The sequence below is a fragment of the Hylaeus anthracinus genome, unplaced genomic scaffold (genome assembly GCF_026225885.1).
Source record: "Hylaeus anthracinus isolate JK02 unplaced genomic scaffold, UHH_iyHylAnth1.0_haploid 0, whole genome shotgun sequence".
Lineage (NCBI taxonomy): Eukaryota > Metazoa > Arthropoda > Insecta > Hymenoptera > Colletidae > Hylaeus > Hylaeus anthracinus.
In genome coordinates, this window is record NW_026533254.1 from 13,660,657 (window position 1) to 13,676,548 (window position 15,892).

A 15,892-nucleotide genomic window follows, 5' to 3' on the forward strand; every position below is an offset into this window, starting at 1 on the left:
CGAGCTTTCCACGGATTTCTAGTGCCCCTCTCCTCCGTCTGAAGGTGTGTCTTGTCTATCTTCTCTGCCTACCGTGCTACGCGCCAACTCGCCTTCGAAGGAGGACCTTTCGGATCAATAGGTCGTGGCTTTATTGACTCGCGAAACCGCGTGCCAAAGAAACGCAGAGCGCCCGGCTAGCAACCGGTTAATGCGCGTCGGACGCAATTACATTGCACTTCGAACGAGGACCCTCGGTCCCTATTGTTTAAACTCGACGAAACGAAGTAGCAAGACTGAAGTTGAACTCAAGGAATATACCACCAGGACGCTGCCACCCCCCTTTGTTACGCGCCATTTGTAGTCCCGTTAATTGCTGCATCGCTGGCGAGAACATTAGAAGAACTTTCAGCTTTGAAAGTACTCATATTTCATTACAAGGCGGTGCATTAGCGAACGTTTCGCCCCGGCCGCTTTGATAAATCCCACTTTGCAGCGTCCCTACGGTTTAATTTAAATTTCACAAGCTTCGCCGGTTTCGTTTTGCCGAGGCGTTCCATTCGAGCCTGTTCGCGAGGGACCAGCGACGGAAGACAATAGCTTCCCACGGGCGTTCGCCGTTCGACCAACGAAGATACGCGATTAACGAGTGAAACGGAAGGAAGACACCTTGATCATCGTTTCCCAGACTGTTATTCAATGTAAATAGCGAGCAACTGCGAATATTAAAACAACGACACACCTACGGTGGGTATACAGAGTATTCGTACACCGATCAATAAAAAAAAAAAAAAAAGAAAAAGTGAAATTGTAATTGATTAACTTCTTTTTTATAAACAATGATATTCTGCATATTTTTGGAAATATTAGGTGGACTGGAAAGTAATGTCGTTTTTGCCGTCTTAAATACTTGTTTATCATTTATCAGCTCATTGATTTTTCTGGCATTGAAAATTTGCACAATAGGTGACGAAAGGCTGTTGACAATGAGGACGATTATATGAATGAATATAATAATGAATTAAAGATAGAAATTTATTGGAAAGTTTGAATTTAATGTAAAAGAAACGACATTACTTTTCGGTCTACCTAATATCCAGAAGATATTCAGTATAAAAAGATTAGTTATTTATACAAGTTGCGAAATTAACAAGAAAAAAACAATGAATCGATAGAAACATAGAAGCAATAAGTATCCGTACAATTGTTAACCGAGAAGTACCGCGTAGAATGTTTAATTAACTCTGAAGGTTCCTCGAATGCGACTAGGATTATTCTAACGCGTGTTTACGAAACAAGGGCCTGTCCTATCGAAAATTTGGCCACGTATAACGCCAAGCGACACCGACAACGACCGTTCTATCGAGCGATTTCACGAGTCTGCTTTTTTGAAAGCGAGCCTCGACGAGGGTAATATCCGTGAGTGCGCACTTACGCCGAAACCGAGCACTGACTCAATCAGTGGGTCAAGGAGAACGCCGGTTACGTTCGGAATTCAATTGGTATCGCAGATACATAGGTAGATACCAAGGGAGAGCTGCCAAAATCGTGCCACTTAGGATACTTCGTCTTACGTTTCTTATTTGACACTAATTTGCGAGCTAATTAATATTCCGATTACAATTCAATCTTTACGATTTTTATTGATACACTTCACACTCTGAACCAAAAATAAATATATTGTATCGAGATTGATATTTATGCACAATCACATTTTCACGGATACGGAAAAGCATAATTGGAATTTAAACGAATGCTTGATCTTTACGAGTTTTATTTTTTACGACATTTCGCGGCATTAACCGCGTCTCCTAATTAAGTTCGAGTTTCGATTCACCGTCGGTGTGCATCTGGCATCGATCGAACGAACAGAACTCAATCCGATCGGGTTTCCTCGTTGAACGTTCGCGAAAGGCCGTCGAAAAACGTTGCTTGCTCTCGTTCTACGGTTGACCGTGCGTTTTTAACCCAGTTTAAGGAGGGAAAACAAGCAGAGGACGCGAACAACGGCAACGGTAATATTTTCATTCGGACAGAGTGGCTCGTAGAACGCGACGCGCGTGTCCACGCATAAATTACACCCCGACGATGACTTTTCCCACCCCGTACGGCGCCTTTGAAAAACTTGCGTTCAACGGAGGATAATTAACGAGACGTAAGTAACGAAGCGAGGAAGTACGTTTCGCGGAGAAGAAAATTATGCGCCGTCAGAGTGACGAGAAACGCGCCCTTGCCTTGGTATAGCTTCAACGCTGGAGAAACAATACGTTCACACTAATATTGTGTAAAAACTTTGAAATAACGTAACTTCAATTTTTTTTTTTTTTTTAAATGCCAGACGACGTCGATTATTATAAGTAAAATCGTCACTGGTTCTCTAACGAAAACATTAATGGTAAAATCTAATCGAATCGCAACGAATCAGCCAGCTCGGTGCAAACGAGAAGATTGCTTAAACATCGGTGAAAAACGTGGCTTCGTCCGCGCGTACTAAGCACTGTCACGTATTTCCATCCGATATTGCGCGCGGAATAAAAAATAACGCCGGCTCGCAAAGTAAAGAGGAACAATTTTGTGTACGTGTTCGGAAGAGCCAGGAGAACTGTTCATTTTCAAAGTTCCCTCTTATTCGTTTGTTATTCCTGCGGCTGGCTTCTTTCGACCGTGTTCCGCATGCGTTTCGCGAGTTGCACGCAAATAACGCGCATCCATAAATTATTACCGCGGCCCGTAACGGAATACAAACGTTACGATTTCCCTGATGACCGATAAACAGCTTCCGAATGCGCGCGAATCGAAATCTCGTTCTGGTGTTTCGAGTTATAAAATGCTTCTAATACGAATTATAAAAACGATGGGAACTACTTTTCAAAGCGAATGGAATCGGGACATTCCTTCGCGAGAAACGTTTTATCTGGATAAATGGATCGCTTCCAGCAATGAACGACGAACGTTACGGACGCAGATTCAATTTTCCAGGCATCTCGACTCGCCAGATATCTGTATTCGAAAACCAATCGAATAAAACTCTGTTCGTCTGGTACAATGATCCTCGATAGTTGCTGCAATCGTGCAAGATTAACGCTAAACTATCACGATCGGTCAAATGACCGTTTTCAAATTTTTGTATACGGTTCTTATATGCAATATAGGAATTATTAGGTTGTCCCAAATGTTTCCTTCGCTTTATTAATAAGTAGTACATGCACGATATTTTATGTTTTATGTTACATTACTGAATTGTGCACGATTCATTTTGCTCCATGTTTACTGTTACAACATGAATATCTATGAAATTAGATTGTCTATTTATAGAAACACGACCACATCAAATAATTGAGTGCAACTCGCGAATGAAACTTTCGGGACAATCTAATATATACAATTTTTTCATGCGTTATTGAATTTCGTTCAACGTAAAATATTTTTGCGTTATTTGAATAAAGTGTCTCTAAGACTAGTCATTTGTCCCATCACGATAGAAATATTAGGTGGACTGGAAAGTAATGTCGTTTCTGCGAATCTCGATACTTATTTATCATTCATCAACTCATTGATTTTCACCGATCTGGTATAAGAAGTTTTGAAGAAACACCAGAACACTATATCGCAAAAGGCTGTTGATAACGAGGGTGATTCCATAATTGATTAAAAATAGAAACTTATTAAGAATGTATTTGTTTGAATTTAATGTAACAGAAATCACATTATTTTTCGGTCCCCGTAATAGTTACGAATGAACGTCGGTAGGTTTAGCGTTAACATCCGAGTCGGGTCTTTCCTCCCTAAACTGTTCGATGTTCCCGGTGGACGAGCAAGGGGTCCTTGATTCCAATTACCGCGTACAAATTCCGATTGTGTCACTTCTAAATTCTACATATAGAGTCGGCCTCGCGATCGTTCCTCGAAGACATCATTAATCGTAACCCTACAATCATAGCACGTGCTGGCGATTGGCAATTGCGATCGCAGGAAACGGCGTACCGATCGGTATCAGGCATCATCCGCGTCCTCGCGCATCGATACGCGTTTACCTTACGCTTAAGGCCACGTGTTTTCAATTTCGAGCTTTGATAATCTAAACACGGATCCCGGCGTAGTTTCATTGCACGCGTACACACGTCCGCCGCTGATTGCGCAACGAGGGTGCAAATAAACGGCTCTGTCCGTGGTAAATACGGGCGAAACGAGTCCTCGTTTCTGATAACACGTTACAAGCTGTTTCGTAATAACGTAACGTGGACGTTTTCTTTTTTGTAACTAGCGATCCTTCACGAATAAACATTGTAGGATTTAGTCGCACGTTACTTCGCGTTCTGGTTGAAAACTTAACTAACTTCATTCTTCCATTCACCCATACACACAGACAACGCACACTCTTATCGTTAATTCCCAAACTGGCATCTACGAGTGACAGGGATTTTCACCGAGAAATAAATAAATTAATTCCGAAAGTGATGGGTCGAAGAAAATTAACTTGGATAGGATTGGTAAATTCTAATGAGGTCGCAAAAATAAGTACTACGACAGACGTTCGATTACGTCATTTCTAATTACGTAGAAACAAAATTTTAGCATCGTAAGGAATTTTCACGATTATTAGTCTGGCAATCGCTCCCTTAATATAACATTCCCGCGGTCCAAACAGTGCCGCGACTAAAGACTAAGAACCGAACAATAGGGCTGCTTTCACCACCTTAGAGTTCAAGTTTATAAAGCATAATTAATTCACTCGAAAGTTCGACGAAAAAACGTGAACTGAATTCGCGCCTAATTTACCCGATTAGCTTAATTTCTCGCGGTAGGTTTCGTCCAACCAGGATCGTAAACAAGCAGGTTCGTTCAACATGAAAAAAAAAATACAAAAGCCGATGGCACAAAGCGACGTTCCGTGGAAGTTGGTCGAAAACTAGGGGAGCGCGATGAACACGTGCGTTGGACCTAGGTGCAACGGCGGCGCGGAGAAGGAAAAAGGACGTCGTCGTTCGCGCTCTTGTTACATTTTACAAACGAAAGCTTTTACCCTTAATACTTTGCTTCTCGTTCTTCTACTCCCAATCTCTTTTCCTTTTTTCGATCTGCTTCTCATCCTACGAGCAGCGCGTAATCGTCTGCGTCTTTCATTTGCACGATTCCTCCCCTGTTTCACCCTGTTGCAAATTAGATGAAAAGAGATCTCGAAGAATTGTCCGTAATTGTTATTTCTTTCACGATCCGACGGCATGAATCGTAATTTGTGTTTTCTAAAAAGAATGACACATGATTCCCACATTTATCTATTCTTTCTTATGTGCATATTTGGACAGATCCGCGGTATCTCGGAGACTGATTATGAATTATGAACGTTTTCGAAATGTTTTGCATACGAAGGTTAACGTTTAAATTCGAATGTAAGATTCACGTTCCGAAACTCTTCTATTTTCAAGAGACGCACGCATGGAATGGCAGTACGAGTCCCATTGTTGTTATTCTGCGACGTTATTTTTTTATATTCTTCCGTGGCATTTATTCTGATAATGCGACAAAGAAGATTTGGAAAACGTAGTGTCATGATGGAAAATATTTCTTAGACTTGAATACAGCACAGTGGCATCCCTTGTCCCAGTTTCCCAGGGGCTTATTTTAAAACAATAAATAATGGTGACGGTAATTCGCTATCGACTGTTACTATCGGTTGTATCGTAAAACTGTGAATTGTAGAGGACACGGATTGGACAACGGATTCTGCCCATTTTTCGCATCCTCGAGATATACTCGAGGTTCCAACTGAAACCCGCTCCCACCGATATTTACAACGAAAATACCATTTTTTTCTCGTAATTCTTGAAGAATCTTTCCTCGTCAATGTCTCTCAGATATATCTTATAGTTGCAGACGTTGTGCATGCTTTATGATATCTCATCAAAATCACGCATGCAGCGCACGAACCCTTGAATTAAGATACAAGGAATAACGTCGCGAAATAAGAATATTCAGATTTCGACTATTCCAAAACGTCCAACAAGATGACAGTTTCGCAGGTTTCGTGGTAAATTTGAATTGATATACAGGGTGTCCCAAAAGTCGGGGAGGAGCCGGAAATGGGGGGTAGCTGAGACGATTCTGAACAACAATTTCCTTTGCAAAAATGTCTGACGGGGCTTCGTTAAGGAGATATTAAGAGAAAACCCCGACCAATCAGAGCGCGAGGATGCCGATGCAGCGCTCGCGGTAGCCAATGAGCGCGGCCGCCTAGCGCGTAGCCTTCGCTACCGCGGCCGCTCGAACGGTCTACGCGCGCACTGATTGGTCGGGGTTTTCTCTTAATATCTCCTTAACGAAGCCCCGTCAGACATTTTTGCAAAGGAAATTGTTGTTCAGAATCGTCTCAGCTACTCCCCCTTTCCGGCTTCTCCCCGACTTTTGGGACACCCTGTAGTAACCTTTCTGCCCAAGATACTTTAAGAACACAGTCGCCAACGCATAATCAGTTCTTGTCCCCTGCTAACGTCCGACTCGCTCTTCCAAACTTCTTTTTATCAGCGTTCTAGAATAAACTCGTCTACCCGCACAAATTTAATTATCGTGTGAGTCACGCGTACCACTTCCGAAATTGATCACGACGGTTACGTCCACGTAACATTCTCGCTCGTTTCAAAACGGATCGAAGAGCCTTGAGCGGTGAAAAATGAGGACCAACATGGCAGACGAAACGGGGGTTTCGCCATTCTTCGCGTACGAATTCATTTTTCTTGCGTTTTATTCGAATCGTAGACGTTTAAGCTCGTAAATTCGCGATTACCTTGGTTTTAAAATAATTTCTACAAGTAAACGAAGACGACCGCGATCACGCATTGACGTTCGATTATTTCTTATCGCAATCAATCTGTTTTCCCTTTTTTTTTAAGCAACGCATTTACTCTCTTTATGCTTTCTTCTCTCAAACGGAGAGTCCTTGGCTTCAAACGACCATGGTCAAAGCAAAGAGAACAAATCTTTGATATTTGCGTGCCTCGATTCGAGACACGATTGAGTTACATTCGTCGTTATGCTTAATGCCTGAGCGTTACTGGTATCAAACCAATGGAAACTTTTTTTACGGCTCTCTTTCTATCTATCCTTATCCTTAGAAGCGAATCAAGACCAACTATTTGAGAAACTATTAAGCTACGCTTCGGTGTGCCCCAATCGTTTCATTTTGGTACCTATACGAGGGGAATTTTACAGATCATCGAACGGATGAACAAAATTAGTCGCGAAAGGCGTACTTCGACTGGACGATATCCTGCGTTTAACGCTTGCTGTTATAAGTAGGGGCAAGCACGCGATTACAGAGTTCAGTGGACGTTCGCCCAAACCAGCTAAAGCAGCTCCAAAATGAGACAAAGTAAAAGTTGGCAGGATTGTTAAACCGAGTTACAGTCCAACACGATTTGGCCAAGAGGGACTAGGAGACCAGACTGCTATACCTAATAATTAGACTGCGGATTGTACGCATTTATAATACAAGTTAATACGACAAATGCACAAGTAAAAGGTATGTGCGCTCGTGCAAAACGAAATATTAAATTATTATATTAACTAGTAGAGTGTGCTTTTCATATTACTACACGTTATAAACGCATAAAATCGCTTACTAATAACTAGATCGCGGATCTTTATGCATTTATAGGAAATTTGAATGTGCAAGAAACTAAGAAATGCAAGCAATACGCAAGACTATAAAAAAGATTGAAAGTAAAGTTCATGTTATAATATTTGCAGAATAAAATAAATTTCTATTTAGGTTCAATTTTTATAGGCACGTTCCCGAACATTTTATTTTGCATAAAGATCCGCAGTCTACTAACAACGAATGAAATTTCAACACCGAACGAGGTGAAACAATCAGGATTTCTTTTCGTGTCGCGGAGATAAGAACGTCGAGGTTCTTGTACATTCTTCCCGATTTACGAGAGCACCTCTAACAAAGCCACGACAAATTTCATTACCGATGGATTTCCACGTTAGCGATCGTATCCCCGATATTCCTTTCACGGTGGACCTAACGCGGTGTTCCTCCTTCCTCCTGTTGTCTGGTGGAAATGGATCGAAGGTCCTTGGCGCCGACGGTCGCTGCCACGGCGAACCATGGAGGAAAAATATCGTGAAAATTTCGCGCGTCTCGGAGTTCCGACGACCCGTAAATTCGTTTCATTGTGACGGCCTTTATCGCGAAAATTATGCCCGCGGCTCACGCATTGTTCGGTCCCCCCCGGTCCTTCGCACTTTGTTTTCTTCATTTTCGCCGCGATAATTACTATCTCGCCACCTGGATCGAAAGCATTTTCGACACCGTACCCTTTCAGCCGACACTTCGATTCTTCGCGCGTTCATTCTGGAGGTTCCTTGATAACGCTGTCGCCGAAATTTTCGCGTATCAACAAGCGTAAAGTAGGACGACTCTATTCTCGAATGGTTAAACGCTTTATTTTTATACGTATATATTTTTCAATATAAAACCATATAAACCGAACAATACAAGCGATAAACTAAATATAAGTATAAATATTCCATAAATACCTAGCAGCTTTATAGGTTCAGCCACTTATCGATTGGTCTGTGGTGCGGGGTTACTCAGGCAAAACTACAGAAAAGAAACACGGAAAATAGCTGACGAGTGCGAGGGTTTGGTTTTAGAAATGACAAGATACAAATTGTCACTTATCGATTGGTCAAAGTATCGCGGAAACGAGTTCCCGCGCTTTCGGTTGCCAGGAAGCGGCAAATTTTTAAAATAGAAGAGAACGATTCGAGAATTCAAAGAGAGAAGACGTTTCGTTACAAGTCTCCAAGATTATCGTTATATTATCGTTATATTGTTTAAAAGTTATCGTATGTTAATGAACTTTATATTTAAATAAAATGAATTCTCGTGCTTCAACCCCCCGGCGCAACACTATTAATTAATTTATGAACGTCTAAGTAACCGAGAAAAAATCATGTTCGTTCAATAAAATGTGGAATAAGTAGGTTTCGAAGTCTAAGACTATACCGATTATCGACATACGGTGTTTGCCGCGGTAGGGTGCACGTGTCGCAGACGTCACGTATCCACGTGTCAGCTAAGAGGTGCATTAGAGTAAAGCGTACTCGAGAACCGAAGAAGAGGTTGCCCAAAAATAGAGAACGCTCGTTTATTTCGGTCGGTGTTGTTTCAAGGTGAAAGGCCGGCTGTACATGTTCCTTGCCCTCTTTCTTCGAGTACATGCACTTCCAGCTCGCCTTGCCTCGCCCTCGATTCTTGTACATTTGTCAATCGTCCAGTGAATAAAAAGACTTTATTCCCTCGAACAGGTATTAAGTTGGCCAAAAAGTTCAGTTTGTTCGTCGTGATGGTTGTCTGCCTGCAGTTGAGACGATTACTAACTCGATAAGGACTTTTACGACAACGAGGAATCATGAATTTGCCCAAGACGAGGAAAAATCGAAAAACAAAACGAACAATATGTTGCAGAGTGAATATATTTCTTCGTCCAAGAAAAATCCCTGTTTATCTGTGTGTTAAAATTTCAACGAATTTTTGGGCCAACCCAATTAGATTTTATTCAACCTAATCAATTTGTATTACAAATTTTCAAGAGTATTTCAATCACAGTACAAATTTTCAAGAGTATTAGTCTGGCAATGAACGCGTTAATAAAACGAAAGAAACTTTTGGGACAACCAAATATATCATCGATTCTTTGGATTTCTAATTCTTTGTATTCCGTTGTATTTCAAGGGTGCTTTTCGTCCGGTTCTCTTCCCTTCGTGCCACCCTACAGTAAACAGGTAGCGATTTCTTCGACTGCCGGGTCGCGTCGGTGAAATCTTAGGAAGTTACTTTCATCATCGGACAACTTTTCCCATTTTCCATCCAAGATTCGAACGTTGCGTCGCGTTTGATCGGCGAGTTGTGCAAAGCAGATTCAGCACCGCATACCTACACGCGCTATTTCCTTTCCATTGGGGAAAGTAAATAGCGCGATAGCGTACTCGATACCACCCCTTGAAATACAACCAGCGATACGGAAAACGACGAAACGTGCTGGGCTAACAACTTTGTGCAGTCGCGGACTGGGTAACCGCACGCGCGCCCTTCGACGAGTGATTCTACGATTCGAGCTAAATTTTTCTATGAATTTTTCTATGAATTTCTTTCATTGGAAAAAAATATTGGATTTGCTTTCGGTTTTAATATAAATTTACTCTCGTTTAACCCTTTGAGCGCCAGAGGAAATTTTCATACATATCCGAGAAATGCCAGACAATTTTAAGCAAAGATGCACGATTGTACAGAAATATGTATATTTCGGTCAATTATATTTTAAGGTTCGTGAAATTTGTACGCAATATTAAAAACATGCTACACTTCTTTTAGAGGTTTAACAAAAAATAAATTTCTACAATGAAAATATGTTTAGGAAAACTTGAACTTGAATTTTGTTTGTAAATAAACATAATTTATTGTCTGTTTAAATGAATCTTTGATTGAAAATTGATTTTTTAATGAGTTATAGAACTTACAGCTTCGAGTAACGATATATCGCTCCTTGGTACTCAAAGGGTTAAAGTACTGTAGTATTTAACCCTTTCGAACCTAGTGATCCCTTCTTATCTGGCTAAGGCCTTTGATTTATAGCCAAGCCTAGTCTAATGCACCTAATTTCTAAAAGAAAAACTAATAGAATTCGAGTAGAGTGCAGTCGAGTCGAAGGGGTGAAACGATCTCTTTATATGATCCAGAAGTGATAAACCTAGTCACAGAGAACTACCGCTTCGTCCGTTTTCGAGAGGTCAACGAGACGATTAGGTACGCTTGTTTCACAGCGGAAAGTAAACGTCGCGCAGGTGCGATAAATAGCAAATGGATGCGAATTGATGTCGCGGCTCGTAATAGGTAGACAAACTGACCAACTCTACACGCTGCTCTCTCTTTCAGTCTTGTAACAAGAAACGTGTAAAAGTGAAAAATAAGAAGGATTACCGCAATGCTTCACCCTGCAGAAGGGAAAACCTTTATCTGCGTCGACTCGGTTCGAGTTCCATTAACATTGTAATCCGTTAATGGCGCCTGAGAGCATCGTATAAATTTGCGATAGCTCAAAGGTGCGGGACTGCAGGGAATTCGATTACACCCATACGAACTTTGTACGAGTGAATTTTACCGCGAAGTGACGAATCTTTTCTATCTGCGAATCGATCGAATCCTTCCATGGTTAGGTGGGAAAATAGTGGACAAATCTCGTTGCGATAATAACACGAATAAATCTGTCGAGGAGAAAGGAAGCTCGACTTGTAATTGTCGACGAAATTTTGCCTGACGCTGCCGCAATGCTATTCGTGGCACGGTAGAAAAGATCGAAAAAACCGTAACCCGAAAAAGTTTCTGACCGAGACTTGGCTGGCTGCCATTTCTCCGTACATACGTCTGGCGCATCGGCGCGATGCCTCGTCGGCGAAGTTCAAACACCGTTTATCAAGTCGTGAAAATTCGAATATCGTTAAAATTCTCGAGGTACACACCGACCAGTTAAGCCAATATCGTCGCCGAAGCGGCGCCAGCTATCGCGAAGGATCCACTTAAGCGTTCGAATCCTCCTTCGGCGGTCTGGAGGTTCCCAGTCGAGTAAAATGCGCTTTCCGGCGCAGCATTGCCCGAGACGACAGAGAAATTGAAAAGCCTCGAGCCGAATTGTCTTTGCAGCCAAGATCCTGGCTCCCGAGCGACGCTTAAAATCCATGAAACTAACAAACGCTCGGTCCTCTTCTTCGCGGAGGACTCCATAGCTTTACAGATATTTACACGCAAACCTTATCTATATCCATTCGTTGATTTTTTTCTTGAGCTAACCTCTCGACTTAACTCGTATTAATTCAACGTTCACGCGGTAAAACTTTCGTTATCGCAGAAAATTTGAGCGACGCATAAATTTACTATAGATTGAACCGTTTGATCGAGTGACGCGGACAGATCTAATCTGCCCGAGTCGCAATCGCAGTTTTCGCTGGTGACGAGGATTCGTGGAAACCTTGGCTTTTCGCCGTCGTTTAAAATATTTATTTAGGCGTGTCTGCTTTGCCAATTAGGACGTTAAACGGTCGGCAATCAACCACGCGGTAGGAGTTCCGCGCGTGGCGCGTAGTTTCACCTACTTGTTCGGTTCAAGATCACGTACGATCGACCCGAGTCGACGGTATATCGAACGCAACCGATGTTTCCAACCACCGAGCATTTATTATTAATCCCCGTAACGTTATCGGCCTTATTTTAGGTCGTCTCGATAAATGTATTCTATAAATTGTTAAAACATCAATTTTAAAGGTAACGGGCAGGGAGCTCGACTGTGTTATCCTATAATTTATGAAACGCTTCCTTGCATACGTTTTAAAGGGGTAACTCTCGAATTTGAACGTTCACAGAGTCTTGCGTGACTCGAAGTAATTGAAAACAAATTCCCTAAAAATTCCAGCTCTCTATCTCCATCCTTGCTACCTCCGCGCAAGGACAGAAAACTGTTTGCATTCTGATTTTTATATTTTCGAGAATGAAGTAACCGAAATGGAAGAATTTGACCTTTGCGCGGATAGAATTGAAATCTATAGGGAATCTGTTTTTAATTATTTCGAAACATTTAAGACCATGGAAGGATTAAAATTCGAATGTCACCGTTTCAAGGACTTTTAAGGACTCTATAATATTCTTTCCTCGACGATTTATCATCGAATGCGTAGCACAGCGGAAAATCATCGTTTTATTATTTCTCGTAAGTTAATTACCAGTTATTGCCAATTCAGCTCGTCCTAATGACGCAGAACGTTTTCAGCGAGCGAACGAGAGTGCCGTAACTGGAATGGATTATTCGCCCGAGCAGTTACTCCAAGTATCGCGTAGCGTTAACCGGTACAATCCACCGATAACTGCTACCAATTAACCGCCACCCCTGCAATAAGATTTACGTCCGTCGCGAAAGACGTCGAACGAAACGGAAGACCGTCGGCAATCCAATTTGTAGCTGAACGGATTTGAATTGTTTATTTCCCATACGCGCGAAAACGGTCGCGAGACTAAATATGAAACAAGCAACTACCAGTCCAGACACGCCGTACACTCTCCGATGTCGAACACGTTAACAATGTGTAATCGATGATAAACGTTCATCGGGATGCGTGCTCGTTCCTCGAGTACGTTCTCGAAAGAAGGAAACGATTCGTCGAATCATTTTTTAACGGTTCATTTACGCGCGGAACGGCTTATTCCTTTCCACTTTTCGAATAGTATTAATTAATCGACTGCTTGCTTTATAGCAGATTTGTTGATATATGTATAGATGCATTCTAACGATCATCGGGTTGAGCATTTGGATTAGAGTTGTAGATAATTGAATATAGAGGCACAGAAATAAAAAATAGTCTAATATGGTAAAAACAAAACAAAGCTTGATAAATTCATAATATGTTCAAAGTCTGCCGTATTAACCCATTAGAGATACTTTAAACAGAAACAGTTTAAAAAGTAAAACTCGATACCTATTATAGGCTGCATGAAGCCATTGAAATTAAAAATAAAGTACCCAGCGCGTCCGGCTAGCGAATCGACCGGTTGTCACACCCAGAAAAAAAAAATGTGACTGAAAGACCGACGGGGAAATGATTTTATTCGACGTCCGCGGACATCCGAGATCCGTCAAGTGCGTTCTACGCGAACCAATATCAAAGATCTGCTAATCTCGAAAAAGTCGTATTGCAAGATTCATCGCTGACGATGCAAAATACTTTTAATCGTCCTCGATTCGGATGAATCACTTAGAATGGCAAAAAAAATGATAAGAATCTAACCAATGATCGTTTCTTAACCTAGTTGCTTAGAAGCGGTTCCGTTCTTTTCGATCGTCACCGCGAAAACGAATATACATCACACAGTACTTTTCCTTACAGCAACAACTATTTACACAACTTTAATAATGTCTAACCTATAATAAAGTTACAATGCACGCTCTATCGCTCTTACGAGGAAACAAACATCGAGAAAAGAATCGAGAAGTCGAACTTCGCTGGGTAATCGTCCAACTTTCTTATATTGTTGGCAACGGTTCAAAGCTAGCATAAAAATAATTCAAATCTCCAGTTAAAGACTGACAACACCGAGAAACGAATAAGGAAGAACGAGATTCGTGGGAGCACCACTGAAATCAAAGCCAACGAAACAAACGATTGGCTATTAATCTCGTTGTTTGTCTTCCGTTCGTTACACGAAATTTGTATTTAAATGAGAACTTCGTCCATCTATCGTTAACGATGGTTACGAGAGTTTCCATAGATCGATACCCGGACAAATGAAAATCGATCACATTGCACATCGTGACAATTGGTATGCCATGATTCACAAACATAGTACGTAGAAGGGTTTATTTCTCAGTACGACATAATATCTCGTTACAAGCCTCATTGTAACCTGCTAAACAATTAACCCATCCCATAAGCAACAAAGTTTCGTCAGACTCCTAGCTCTTTCTAAGTCTTCCATTCTCATTACGCGAGAAAGGAACAATGACCCCAAACGATCGGTGGAAAAATCAAATTTAACGAAGTTTAAATTGATATTTCGTTAAGTGAAATCTACGAAGTATTTCACGAGTCTTTCGCGAAATATAATTTGAAAAATATTCACGGGATGATCCAATGCATTAAGAAAGATCGATATATGTATAGAACACGTTGCGATGTACGAAATTAATGTAGAATTTATTTCGAGATGGCATCGGAAATTACGCGCATATAGAACGTTCCGTGACGCCTACAGGCGAATTTTCATAAAATCGTAGCCAAAATTACCCTGTATCGATACATATTTTCAATTCTTAAGAAAATTCTGCCACGAAGAAGAGAATTATCATTTTTATCGTCGAATATTGAATCTGTAGCTTTAATTAAAATGTGAATTACAAAAAGTATTAAATATTCGACACAAAGTAGATATTAGGTAGAATTAAACAAAAAGACGAGTGTCACGTATGATGATGGCTAACATCACAGATAAAATCGCAGATAATTGTGATAGAAATTTACTTACAATTAATAAGGCTCAAGCTTTAATTTAAGAAAAAAGAACAGTAGATGAATGTTGACTGTCTGCGACACCCTTAATACTGCCCTTTTAAATAGATGCAAGTGGTACATCCTTAAAGTGGAAGCATTTTTGGTGGGTCGATCTGGCCACTATTTTCTGAAAATTCTCCCTGGACGCTACATTCAAAAACTTCGGAACGAGATTCACTTTCATCTCGATACAATTTTACGATCGGATATTAACGAATTTGAAGAACACTTACGGTGAACAGGAAGTTGCAACGGCGAAGCGATAAGGTGGCTCGGTGAACGACACCAGGACACGGCGGAGCAGGTGTGATGTCGAGTGGAAAGCGCGAGACTAATAACGGTGTGCACTTTCGATGAACGTGACGGGCAATGCCACGAGTAACAACGACGACCCAAGCACTCTGTAGCACGAGGAGTCTTCTCCCGGCATACGCAACCACGCACGCACGCACGAAATATCCCCGTGCAGGTTCTCAAGAAATGATCGCGAACGCACACGCGGCCAGCGTATACACACCGCCGCCTGATCGTTCACACACCACGTATCGTGGTAGCAAGCTTGGGACGATGACAGCCATCCGAGACCGTCTTACGCCAACTGATGTTTACTACTGATGAAACGCTCCGTCGTCCCTCGACTCGAAGCCTCGGAACGAGGAACACACCGGGAACCGTCGACAGTGTCTCGACAAGTGCAACAGTTGCTTGACCGGGGCGCCCCACCATGTCGACCCGCGTTATTAACGTTACCTTTCGCGATTCTTGTCCCCGCGCGGTCGATAAACAAATTTCAACATCGACGTTCGTAATTGAT

The 15,892-nt window shown here is 41.6% G+C and overlaps 1 protein-coding gene across 1 annotated transcript in view; it reads right to left on the reverse strand.

The window, feature by feature from the left end:
• LOC128887560 (protein phosphatase PP2A 55 kDa regulatory subunit) overlaps positions 1–15,716 on the reverse strand; it is a 39,207-nt gene extending 23,491 nt beyond the window's left edge. The window contains exon 1 of the mRNA XM_054143602.1: positions 15,312–15,716. The gene's annotated coding sequence lies outside the window, so the exon portion shown is untranslated. The remainder of the gene's footprint in view (positions 1–15,311) is intronic.
• Between the last annotated feature and the right edge of the window lie 176 nt (positions 15,717–15,892).